We start from the raw sequence: 12,324 nt of genomic DNA, 5'->3' as shown, positions 1-12,324 counted from the left end.
GGAACTGAGCCGGTGGTAAGTGATGACTGGAAGACGGCGGTGAGGCCTGGTGCCAGCTCCTTTGCCAGTTCTTTGAGAACCCGTGGGCTAATCCCATCAGGTCCTGTCGCCTTGTTTGGATTTAAGTTCGCCATTAGTTTCTGGACGCCATGCGCTGTAATGTGGATCTCATCCATGGGAGGAGTGCTCGATGCCCAGACCGGCACGCCAGTCCTGGCCTCAAACTCTTCCTCACTGAACGCAGCGCCGTCGCCAAACACTGACTGGAACTGTGCGTTGAGGACCTCCGCCTGTGCTATTGGGTCGGACGTCAGCTGGCCATCCTTCTTCAGAGGTGCAACACCGGTGCCGGTAGATTTCTGGTTCTTCATATATACGTCCAGAAACGCTTGTTCTTTCCAGCTCTTTCCGGGTCATCTTCACCTGTGAAGATGTTGTTGAGGTATTTCCAGTAGCTGTGGCGCAGCCGCCGCTGTGTCTTCCTGCGATCATTGTAGTCTGAAAGTGAAAAGGTAAGTGTTAACGTTGTCTGACAGGAAATAAAGCTTTCAATAGGACAAGTCAGTATCAGTGTACAAGTTGCTCTCAGCAGGACTGCAAATGAATCGATCGATGCGAGTCAAAAAGCCCTGTAGCACTCAAAATGATTCGCCCTGACGAAGATCATACTCGTACTTTGTTTAGGAGCAGTACTCATTCAGATTATCTTGGACATATGTGTTGCCTGTTGGTGATCATTTCAAATATATGTCTCTAAAGTTGCGCTTTTACCTATAAGCTTATGCATTTGTTTCAAATTCAATTCATGTCACTGATCGAACACAGGGAACAGTAAACGTGCGAGAGTTCGAAGCAAAGCGCATTCTTCATGTTTCAGACAAATAGAGAGCTCTGAAAATTGTCTTTTCTCATAATAGTAACCCAAAAGAGAAGAAATTATACTTATCCCTCTGAACAATGTCGAGGATATCAGTGTCTTGTGCATTTGTTGTGTGTGTGTGTGTGTGTGTGTGTGTGTGTGTGTGTGTGTGTGTGTGTGGTGTGTGTGTGTGTGTGAGACTTGTATCACTGTGTGTGTGTGTCACTGTGTCACAGTGTGTGCATGAATGTGACTGTGTGTGTGTGTCACTGTGTGCATGAGTGTGATTATGTTTGTGTGTGTGTGTGTGTGTGTGTATTATGCTTGTGATATAATCACATATAAATTGTATTTTTGTATACACGTGAAAAAAAGAGTGCAAACTACACTGTTGTGTGCGTGAACGTTGTGTGCCAGCTGTCAAAACTCAAGTGAGCTTTTCCTGATTATGATTGAAGTTTGCTACAAATAACTCATTAACTGTAAGGGAGATTGATTAATATATAGTGTATTCTTTTCAAGCATTTGTCTTTATTTTCAGGCTATGGAAGTTTTACATTCAAAACAACAAGCGGACAGGCTGCTCGTTCAACTTCAAGAGAAAAGTGCACATCGAGGCAGGATAGGGAGAGGAATTAGCAGAGGTGTGAGCTAATGCAGAGGCAAGGACTGGTCCAAGTCTTCTCAAACTGAAATTGGTTTGCTGGGCAAGGGGAAGGCTGATCCGAATAACAATTTGAAGGTAAGTGAGGACTAGTTATACTTATAATATTAATAGATACTTTCTTTGTGTGCAGGAGTTAAAAGAAAAAGACTTATGATGTTAGAGCCAAGGGTAATTTTGTGAATTCCAATAGAGTGCTATCACAGAAAATGAAGAAATTACATTCATCCAACTGAACAATGTCAAGAAAATCAGTGCGTGTTGTGTATTTGTTATGTGTGGATGTGTGTGTTTTAGGAATGTAATGTGTGCAGAAAATAAGTAAAATTGTGTGTAAGTGGGGGTGTAAATAGTGGTCTGGGTGGCCCAAAAACCAATTTGAAGGTGAATCAGGACTATAGTTATAAGTACTTTCTCTCACTGCTTCCCCCCCTCAACCCCCACGCCTCCTCCAAACTCAATCATTCGAGTAAGTACCTTTTTATTGACTCACATGCGAAGCAAAAGTGAGTCTATGTACTCACCCGAGTCGTCCGTCCGTCCGTCCGTCCGTCCGGACGTCCGGACGTCCGGACGTCCGGACGTCCGTCCGTCCGTCCGTCCGGAAAACTTTAACGTTGGATATTTCTTGGACACTATTCAGTCTATCAGTACCAAATTTGGCAAGATGGTGTATGATGACAAGGCCCCAAAAAACATACATAGCATCTTGACCTTGCTTCAAGGTCAAGGTCGCAGGGGCCATAAATGTTGCCTAAAAAACAGCTATTTTTCACATTTTTCCCATTTTCTCTGAAGTTTTTGAGATTCAATACCTCACCTATATATGATATATAGGGCAAAGTAAGCCCCATCTTTTGATACCAGTTTGGTTTACCTTGCTTCAAGGTCAAGGTCACAGGAGCTCTTCAAAGTTGGATTGTATACATATTTTGAAGTGACCTTGACCCTGAACTATGGAAGATAACTGTTTCAAACTTAAAAATTATGTGGGGCACATGTTATGCTTTCATCATGAGACACATTTGGTCACATATGATCAAGGTCAAGGTCACTTTGACCCTTATGAAATGTGACCAAAATAAGGTAGTGAACCATTAAAAGTTACCATATCTCATGGTAGAAAGAGCCAATAAGCACCATTGTACTTCCTGTGTCTTGAATTAACAGCTTTGTGTTGCATGACCTTGGATGACCTTGACCTTGGGTCAAGGTCACATGTATTTTGGTAGGAAAAATGTGTAAAGCATGTGAGTCGTATGGGCTTTGCCCTTCTTGTTCTGCAAGATTTGTGAGGTCGAAGACTTTGTTACAGGGTATACTAAATAATGACTAACGGTGATGTTTTTAGGTCTCGGTCACAAATTACATTACCAGTGCTTTTTTTTCATTCTAGGGAATGTGTGTATTTCCTGGTTTCAAAAAATATTGAAAACAAATGAAAATTCAGCTTCAGCATCCAGATTTTGTCAAGATATTTTGTGCAGTTATATTTCAGTACCCACAACCTTTTAGTGTCTCACAAAGGGAAATAAATGAACAGTCCTCACAATTAGGGTGCTGTACCGTGAACCCCCCCTTTTAAAAACCTTTACAATTCAAGATCTCCCCTATATTTAGACCTTGCTTTTCATATTTTCTGGTCATAACCTATGAAAATTCACCTTCATTTTAAGACTTCCTGCTTTTTAATACCTGATTTTATCAGATTTTGGGATATCGTAAAAGGGGGTTCCACTGTAATATGAATTCTGTTTTAGCTACACCTGTATGCTGTTTGTAAAGAAGGATATTTTACAGATTGAGGGGATCATTTCTGCCTCCATAATGATCGTTATGATCTGACACATTGGCTAACAGATTCCATGATCATGCTGTTATGTAGGAAGTCATAATAATGATGTGTAGACCTGTTTTTGAATTGTGTCTGCTTTGCAGTTCAAATAGATGTCTGCCTTCCTGTTCAATTTTTTTTTTAAACAAGACAATCCCTGAAGCACATTTTCCAACCACATGTCAAACAGCAGTTCTGCTTAGCTTGAAACATCAGTATTGAATAATTATATCAAATTGACCTTTTTGCGGTTGAGCACTTGACAGATGCAGCTACAAAAATTACCTCTTGTAGAGAAAAAATTTACAGATACAGTGGAGCCCTTTTAAGATATATGTGGGTGCGTCTCAGAAACTGAACCTTTTGTGTGTGCCATAATCAAATTAGCCCACAATTGAAACATACTGAATTTTAAATCATGATATTGGTATTTTTGAGAAGTAAAATGAATAAAGAAATAGTACAAACAAAACTGAGTATTTTGCATGATTATTATGAAGGTTGTTTTGCGAAAGAAATGATTGGATGCGTGAAAAATGGAGGTCTGATCTGTGACATGAACCATCAACTAGTTTTGCACCTCACTACAAGAATCGTTTAGAATGTCCAAGGACTGCTATTCTTGTTATGTGTGTTTGGTTTAAGTGTACTTGACAGTTGAAATGTTATTTTGTCCACAGAATTGTTTTTTTTAAACGAAATTAATCGCTTGAAAGTTTGCCATCACTGTCGTAACATAGGTTTCCACACGCGTGCAACAGCAACAAGTCCTAAATTTGAACTTTAGAATTTGCATATTCATCTTCAACACGATCTTGACATGAAAGGGCATAGAAAATCGCTAAGCTAAATGTTATTTAAGTATTATTTTCTCAAAATTGCATCTGCAAACTAAGTTGAAAGTTGCGCAATATGACATGCTTCTTCAAAATTCAGTTACGATGGTGAACGGTTTTGCAAATAATGTTCAGAGTTTTGAAGAAAGATTAGAACTATTTTGCGCGTAGTGACTTAGAAGTGCGGGTGACTACGCATGCGCAGTTACAGAGAGAAATAGTTCAGCTTCCAGCAGCGAAGAAAGATTTCGAGAATGTTTCCGAAGTCTGTGATTTTGTTACGACAGTGATCAACACCCAAGGTTCTTGAGAAAAGGTGAGTTTTTGCTGCTATGATATTCTATGAAGTGAAAAATTAGGCTAAACATTTGTTAATAATAGTTTTTCTTTCGATTTCACCTAGTCAAAACTTGACTAAATGTTTTAACATAGAGGGGGAATCGAAACGAGGGTCGTGGTGTATGTGTGTGTGTGTGTGTGTCTGTCTGTGCGTGTGTGTGTGTAGAGCGATTCAGACTAAACTACTTGACCGATCTTTATGAAATTTGACATGACAGTTCCTGGGTATGATATCCCCGGACGTTTTTTTCTTTTTTTCGACAAATACTTTTGATGACGTCATATCCGGCTTTTTGTAAAAGTTGAGGCGGCACTGTCACACCCTCATTTTTCAATTAAATTGATTGAAATTTTTGTAAAGCAATCTTCGACAAAGGCCGGACTTCGGTATTGCATTTCAGCTTGGTGGCTTAAAAATTAATTAATGACTTTGGCCATTAAAAATCTGAAAATTGTAATAATTTTTTTTTATATAAAACGATCCACATTTACGTTCATCTTATTTTACATCATTTCCTGATTCCAAAAACATATAAATATGTTATATTTGGATTAAAAACAAGCTCTAAAAATTAAAAATATAAAAAATTATGATCAAAATTAAATTTCCGAAATCCATTTAAAGGAACAGTAAGTGTCAATGTTTTCTTTAATTGTAAAAGTTGTATGTTCAATGGAATGGTAAGTCTGAACAAAATAGTTACTTTATTTTGTTTTTAGCCAGTGAATGTGGATGCATCAAAATCTTGATAGACATTAAACAAATTCATGTTAGTGAAACTAGTACACATATTGCATCAATCTTTAGTTGAAATCGCAGGTACTTGCATGTTTAAGGTGCAAGAGATTCGACCTGATGAACTGGTGGTAACGTTCCTTCGAAGGAAACCGGAGGGGAACTACTATTGCTTTCCAGGGATCGATGATATTTCCTTAGTCCCTACATCTGATGCAACCATGATTCGTGACCCCACCTTCAATGCCAGGGGGCGCATTATTTCTTTTAAAATAAACTAATTAACTGCAAGTGGCAACTGTTCTATATGTTACCAATGCCTTTGGTTTATTGTCTTAACAATTGAATGAACCACTTTTGAACATTTGCATTCTTCATGTCAAACCTTATAATACATGTCTGGTTGTTCGTTTCCGAGTTACGTCGGTGATGAACTTTTCATTAATGTTTTTCTTTTTTGGGGCAAAGTTTGCTTGATTTTGTCCAGCTTTTTTTCTTTCTGTTCCTGTTTTAGTGTTCGGCATTTTACCTAAGAAGAATCTGGTTGCAAAATCAGCTTCATTTAGTAAAGTTTGTGGGAAAAAGCATAACCGTTTCTTTGTTACAAAAGTGATGTTTCCATGTTACATCGGTGACCATTTTGCATTCTTTTGGGATAACTTTCTAGCATTTTGTCTTTGAGCAACAAATCTTTTTATATATGCTATTGTGAAGGTTAAATGTCAATAAGACTGAATGAATGTCATGTATCAACATGTTCTGATCAGGATATCATTAATTAATTTTCATTTTTGTATTGAAATTTTGACGAATGCATGGAACTTTGAAAAAAACATTATTTTGTTGTTTGCATGTAGTCATTTTATATTGAACTCTATAATGGCTTGTGATTCAACAATAATAACTGAATAAAAGTCGTTTTCAGCCTTATAAATGCAGTTGTTTTGTCTTTTATTGTTTCCATGTTACACGGGTGATTTTGCACACATGGTCCAAATAATGCTCAATATATGGCAAACAAAAGGCAATGTTATATTTTTTCTTGTTTAAACTGAAAAGGTACACCCTGAGAAGTGTGTAAATAGTATTATCAAAGTTTTCTGGGAAGATTTTACTTTTGGTGATAATGTCACAAACAGAGGACGAGATTCTGAGACGCACCCATATGTATATATATACAGCAAACTCAATCAAAAAAAAGCAGAATGTCTTAGAATAGAGGTTATAAACAGGAATCTGAGAAAGTAGTGTCTTTTAAGACAAATGTTGTTGTTGTTTTTTTAAAGGGGGGAGGGGGGGGGGGGCAAAGTTAGGGTTTCACTGTACAATGCAATGGTAAACTGGACATTCATTCCAAGTAGCTAAAGATGTGTAACTGACACTTTTGCTCGTCAGGAGCACTAGAACACGTCACATTTTCAGAATGCTAAGTGTGTCAGAACGCTAAAAATCTGGAAAGCCAATGCCCACAGGTATATCCCATCCCCCCTCTCCCACCCACCACCACCTTTTACTCACACTTGCAATCCATTACGTACATGAATATACTGTTCAAAAAAAGAAACGCATAGTTGCTACTTGCCAAATTTGTTTTATTTTTCGAAAAAATTAACAGAAAATCCAATATTTAGATTATTTGTTTGAAATTTGGTATGGACACAGTTGAATGCACACACAGTTCATTTGCATCTTCAAATCAATCAGTCAATCAATACGATTGGGTGCCGAGGCTGTCAAGTCAGTAGGGGGTGTGACTGCCTTGAGCAGCAACAACTGCCCGGCACCTTCTGGGCATGGACTGGATCAGATGCCGGATATCTTGCTGTGGGATGGTGTCCCACTCCTCCTGAAGTGCCTGCAATAGATCGCGGTGATTTGCCGGCGCTTCTTCTCGCCTGCGCACACGTCTGTCCAATTCATCCCAGAGGTGTTCTATCGGGTTCATGTCTGGCGACATGGATGGCCAGGGAAGCACCTGAACATGGTGGTCGGTGAGGAACTGGGTGGTGAGTCGTGCTGTGTGCGGGCGAGCGTTGTCCTGCTGGAATATGGCATCCTGGTCAGCCAGAAGAGGAAGGGCGTGTGGGCGCAGAATTTCCTCCACGTATCGCTGGGCAGTTATGCGCCCTTGGACGTGCACCAGGGTGCTCCTTCCAGCGGTATTGATCGCCCCCCACACCATGACGCCTCCACCACCATGAACGGGTGCCTCATCCACACAGTTGGGCGCGTAACGTTCGTTTACTCTCCGGTAGACCCTCCTCCGACCATCATGTCGCTGGAGCAGGAAGTAGGACTCGTCGCTGAACCACACGTGTCTCCAGTGATTCCGGACGGTCCAGCGAAGGTGCTGGTTGCCCCACTGCACTCGGTTCTGGCGATGGCGGCGGGTGAGGACAGCTCCTCTGTGAGGTCTGCGAGCTCTCAAACCAGCTTCATGCAGGCGGTTCCGCACGGTCTGGTCCGATAATCGGTGTGGCCCGGGGAGAGCCTGGACAGAAGATGAGGCCGACAGGAAACGATTCCGGAGGTGGCGGAGCCGTATGAAGCGGTCGTGAGCAGCAGTTGTCGCCCTTGGTCTTCCCGCTCGTGGCAAGTCAGCAACGGAGCCAGTGGCTTGAAACCTGACCCACAGTCTACAGATGGTGCTCTGGGACACGTGGAAGTGCCTGGCGATTGCACTTTGACTTTGGCCTGCTTGTAAACGACCCAATGCAATTTGGCGGTCTTCTCTGCTCAATCGGGCCATCTTTCGTCGCTGAATTGTCGTCTGATTTCTTTGTGGCGAACAATCCGCTTTTATGGGTTTTGGAAGACATGGTGAGAGCTCAATATTCCCCGAGTTTCACGAGATTACACTGAAGCATGACGAGTTGTCATGCCAAATGAGCAATTTTGACATTGTAGCCACTGATAACGCATGCGTCACGTGCAGAGCTCACTTGTGGCAATGGACGAAAGGTCGACGACCAGATAAACATTTTCTGCAGTTTGGTGGATATCCTTATAGCCATATAACTAAATTAACCAAATATTACAAGCTATGCGTTTCTTTTTTTGAACAGTATAGATTACAAACACTCTTTTGTAACTCTTTATTTTCACACTTTTTCTTGCATTTGGTTAATTTTTTCAACCCTTTTCGAAGTTTGAATTAAGTGTCTTCACTGATGGGTGATTTTCTGTTTATGCTCCAGGACTTCAAGGCACTGGTGCTTGATGACAGCAGGCTCCTACTGGCCCACACACAAAGAAGAGATTGAAGATGCCCTGGTCCTGGAAGGAGAAGAGGGAAAGATCAATAAAGCCAAACGATACGCATCATTCAGAGTTATATTGAGGAAAGATATTGGCTATTCGGGTGAAGGTGTAAGAGTTGCCATGTGCAGTTGCTGTGTATGGGTCATAGGAATGACATTATAGATCCAACTGGCCAGTACACTGACTTTCTTCCTTGTTGCCTGCATTGGAGTACATTGTGGTGTTAAACAAAGTGCGTTTCTGTGTGGGTTGGTTTACACATGCTCTGTCACATTCCATATTAGACGGCCAGCTGAGACTACAAAATAGTGCATGTTTGTACATTAAAAAAACAATTAAAAGGAATTCTAACCAGAACCAATCGATACATAAATGTTATTTGTATTTTTGACCAAAATATGACATTTTACACACACCTTGACAGTCCTTGTTCACCTTGAGGAACACTGACTGTCTCAGTCTGTGTAAAATGTCATAATTTGGTCAAAAATACAAATAATGTATATTGTTTTTTGCTTTTTTAATGTACTGTAATCTACCTTGTAAGCGCCGTTAGTACCTAGTAAACGCCCACCCCCAACATTTGGATCAGTGTTTGAACATATGTTGTGTGTGTGGTGTTTTTTTTTATTATGTGCACAGTTCTGCACCTTGTAGAGACATTTTCATTCTAGAGAACGCTGACAGACAGCTATATATTTATTTATTTCATACTCTCGGCACTGGAGTATCTCTAGATAGCCCCTCAAAAAGAAGACGAGGGAGGGTCTTCTGAAGTTGAAGAGGTCTGCTTTCAGTGATTTCCAGGGAGCATGTGAAACGACCAGTGTTTGATAACACCATTTCCCTCTGAAAGATTTTAGCTTTCTAAAATAAACTTACCCCTTTCTTCGTCACATCAATGTCTTGGATCAGTATCAAAGACTGACAGAATGACTATTCATTTCGTGTTTTTTAGGATGTGTGTACATTCACTCTCACTGAATGAATTTTTGTGTTTGGTTTTTAGTGTTTTTTCTTTCTGTTTAGACACTTGCATATCAAGCGAAAGATACATACAGGGTGACTATTTGTGCATGGAAACAGCTGACATGAGCAATAAAGTCTGGGGAAGAGTCCTGAAAGTGTATTGATTAATGCGTTGAATTCACAGGTCTAGTAAAACTTGTGCAAAACAAATATACAGAGGTTGAAAAGTGCTCGAATTCCAAGAATAGTTTCATGTGTAGCACCTTTGAACTGTGCAGCGAGGATATGTGCCTGTGGATTTGAGATCTACATGGAATAAAATAGACACTGTTCTTGACAATTGAGTATGTTTTTGTGTGCGCATGTTGTTTGGTTTATTGATAATAATTGACTTTTGGTCAAGATGTAACCATGAATTTCTGTAGCAAAGATGCAATGATAAAAATAGACAGAATATGATCAAATAATAAGACACTGGGCTGCAAATTGCTTTTAATTGTTATTGTATTTATCTGTAAACTGATCATGATTTCCATGGCATGATTAATGCAGTGGAACCTCCCTTCTATGACCCCCCAATTTAAAACTCCCTTCTTTTTAAGACCTTGTTTTCTCACATTTTCTGTTCATAACCTCTGTAAAATTACCCCCATTTTAAGACTCGTTCCTTTTTTAGACTCGATTTTCTCAGATTGTTTGAGGTCGTAAAAGGGGGGTGCCACTGTAGTAATAATGCATCTTCAGAAATTGAACACAGGTGCTGCAGTTTTTTTATAACCATGAAGAAGAAAAATACTGTTTCAAAACTTTGACAGTGTCTTATCCTCAAACGTACACCTTTTTAAAGAATCCATAACTTTTAATCACTCAACAAAATTGCCTGCAGCTCAAGTGAACCTTGAAATGAGGAACAATTGGCCACACTCAAGGAATCGGTTCATGGCAACTTTTCTGTGCCTGAGAGAGACATGACAGAGATAGTTACTCAAGATAAAAGATAAGCTTGACTTACATCAGAATTATGAACATTTAAACTCACCTTGAGCTTTGTCCGAAATATTTTAAACCATTATTGCCACACATTGCAAGAATGTTTGATGTCCGGGTGCTTTTCCCCTGAAAATTAAAAAAAATAGTTTTAGTAATTATAGCAACATATAAACCACTAAGTGTAAACCAAAGGCTGGCCAATTACATACAGTTCTACAGCAACATCAGTTCTGAACATGAAGCTTTCAACATGCACAGCAACACTTAAAAATGGCAGTTAAAAAAGAAAGGATGAATGAGATTCTGCTGCATTTAGTGTTTGCTTCAATGAACGCCGTCTAAGGAAGAATGTGTTCTTCGTTAAAAAGTTACCCTTTCACAAAGCCTTACAATAAGCTTCAATCATAGTTTTTCCTGCAAAATCACAACATTAAAAACTTTAGGCACAGAAAAACTCATACCGCTGACAATTTAAAATGTCAGTTATAAATAACATTTTCTGTTGCACTACATCCAAAGACTGTGCTGACTGACCTTACTTTTTCCATCTCAAAACAATTTTTAGGGGGATTACAGGTCTACTCTGTCTGTCTGTCTCAGTCTCCTCTAGACAGTGCACCACTCCACAGGAGCTTGTACCCAACCGCCAGTTGATCATTATTTACTCCTGCATGTACGCCCTTACTAGGCTAGCGAATGCGTAGTATGTAGTTGTAAGAAGACTGTAGGGATGAAGGAGTAAATAATGATCGACCGGCACTTTGATACAAGCTCCTGTGCAGTGCACAGACACACACACACACACCGTGGCGTGTCCGTGTTCAAACCAAAACTGGACTCAATCGACCCTGCACACTACACGTTCGTGCACTCGCTTGATGGATGCTTCATTCGCTCAACACACCAGCAGACACACAGACAAAAACGGCAGCAACATTTGTCTAGGTCTGTCCAAAGTCTACACAACACTTGCTTTACTGACAAATCCCGGCAGCATGAGAGAGCTCTGCGTCGTGGGTAGTCAGCGCACACCGCCACACGGGCTACCAGTAAGTTCGTCACACGGTAGATTCGTCACCGGTCCCGGTAACTTCGCCACAGTAACTTCGCCACAGTAGTCCGAGCGCGGCTCTCTCTCTCTCTCTCTTTTTTTCTCTCTCTCTCTCTCTCTCTCTCTCTCTCTCTCTCTCTCTCTCTCTCTCTCTCTGTCTCTCTCTCTCTCTCTCCCACCTCCTTCCACCTGCTCTGCTCTGCTCACATTGAGTTTCTCTACCTCCTTGACAGTGAGGTTGAAGTCGTGTGTGTGTGTGTGTTAGTGAGTGTGTGTGTGTGTGCGATGGTGTGTGTGAGTGTTTGTGCGTGTGTACGTGCGTGTGTGTGTGTGTGTTTTAGTGAGTGTGTGTGTATGTGCGATGGTGTGTGTGAGTGTTTGTCAGTGCGTGTGTACGTGCGTGTGTGTGTCGTGTGTGTGCGTGCGTGCGTGTCATGGATGTGGGTGTATGTACGTCCGTGTCTCTCTCTCTCTCTCTCTCTCTCTCTCTCTCTCTCTCTCTCTCTCTCTCTCTCTCTCTCTCTCTCTCTCACTACAGGCTGTTGAGAACTGCTCAATGAGTATATCTCGGGTTTTAAAATAACAACGCTCGGACTGTGTCGTCTGAAAACTGCTCAGTTGAGAACTGCACAATGAGTTGATCTCGGGTTTTCAAATAACCTCTCTCTCTCTCCCTCTCTGTCTCTAAAAAATGTGAATCTTGAATCTCTCCCACAAATCAAACATCTGAAAGCATAAGCTCTTTAGCATAAACACCCGCCCACCCCTGCCGGTAACTTCGTCAT

General features: G+C 40.7%; 2 long non-coding RNA genes across 5 annotated transcripts; one reads left to right on the top strand and one right to left on the bottom strand.

Moving 5' to 3' along the window:
• The first annotated feature begins 480 nt into the window (after window positions 1-480).
• LOC138956159 (uncharacterized) lies at window positions 481-9,943 on the top strand. The gene is made up of 2 exons (XR_011452522.1): window positions 481-1,601; window positions 8,466-9,943. It is a non-coding gene; the product is annotated as an uncharacterized lncRNA (long non-coding RNA).
• On the bottom strand, window positions 8,349-11,541 carry LOC138956157 (uncharacterized). 4 transcript variants are annotated; one of them, XR_011452519.1, is made up of 3 exons: window positions 11,471-11,541; window positions 10,538-10,614; window positions 8,349-8,544 (listed from the first exon to the last, which is right to left on the bottom strand). It is a non-coding gene; the product is annotated as an uncharacterized lncRNA (long non-coding RNA). The 4 variants fall into 4 exon arrangements; XR_011452518.1 differs by lacking the exon at window positions 11,471-11,541 and adding an exon at window positions 11,294-11,454; XR_011452521.1 differs by lacking the exon at window positions 11,471-11,541 and adding an exon at window positions 11,028-11,048.
• Between the last annotated feature and the right edge of the window lie 783 nt (window positions 11,542-12,324).

This window comes from Littorina saxatilis, unplaced genomic scaffold (assembly GCF_037325665.1).
Source record: "Littorina saxatilis isolate snail1 unplaced genomic scaffold, US_GU_Lsax_2.0 scaffold_445, whole genome shotgun sequence".
In the NCBI taxonomy this organism is placed as follows: Eukaryota; Metazoa; Mollusca; class Gastropoda; order Littorinimorpha; family Littorinidae; genus Littorina; species Littorina saxatilis.
This window is presented reverse-complemented; position numbering and strand designations above follow the sequence as displayed.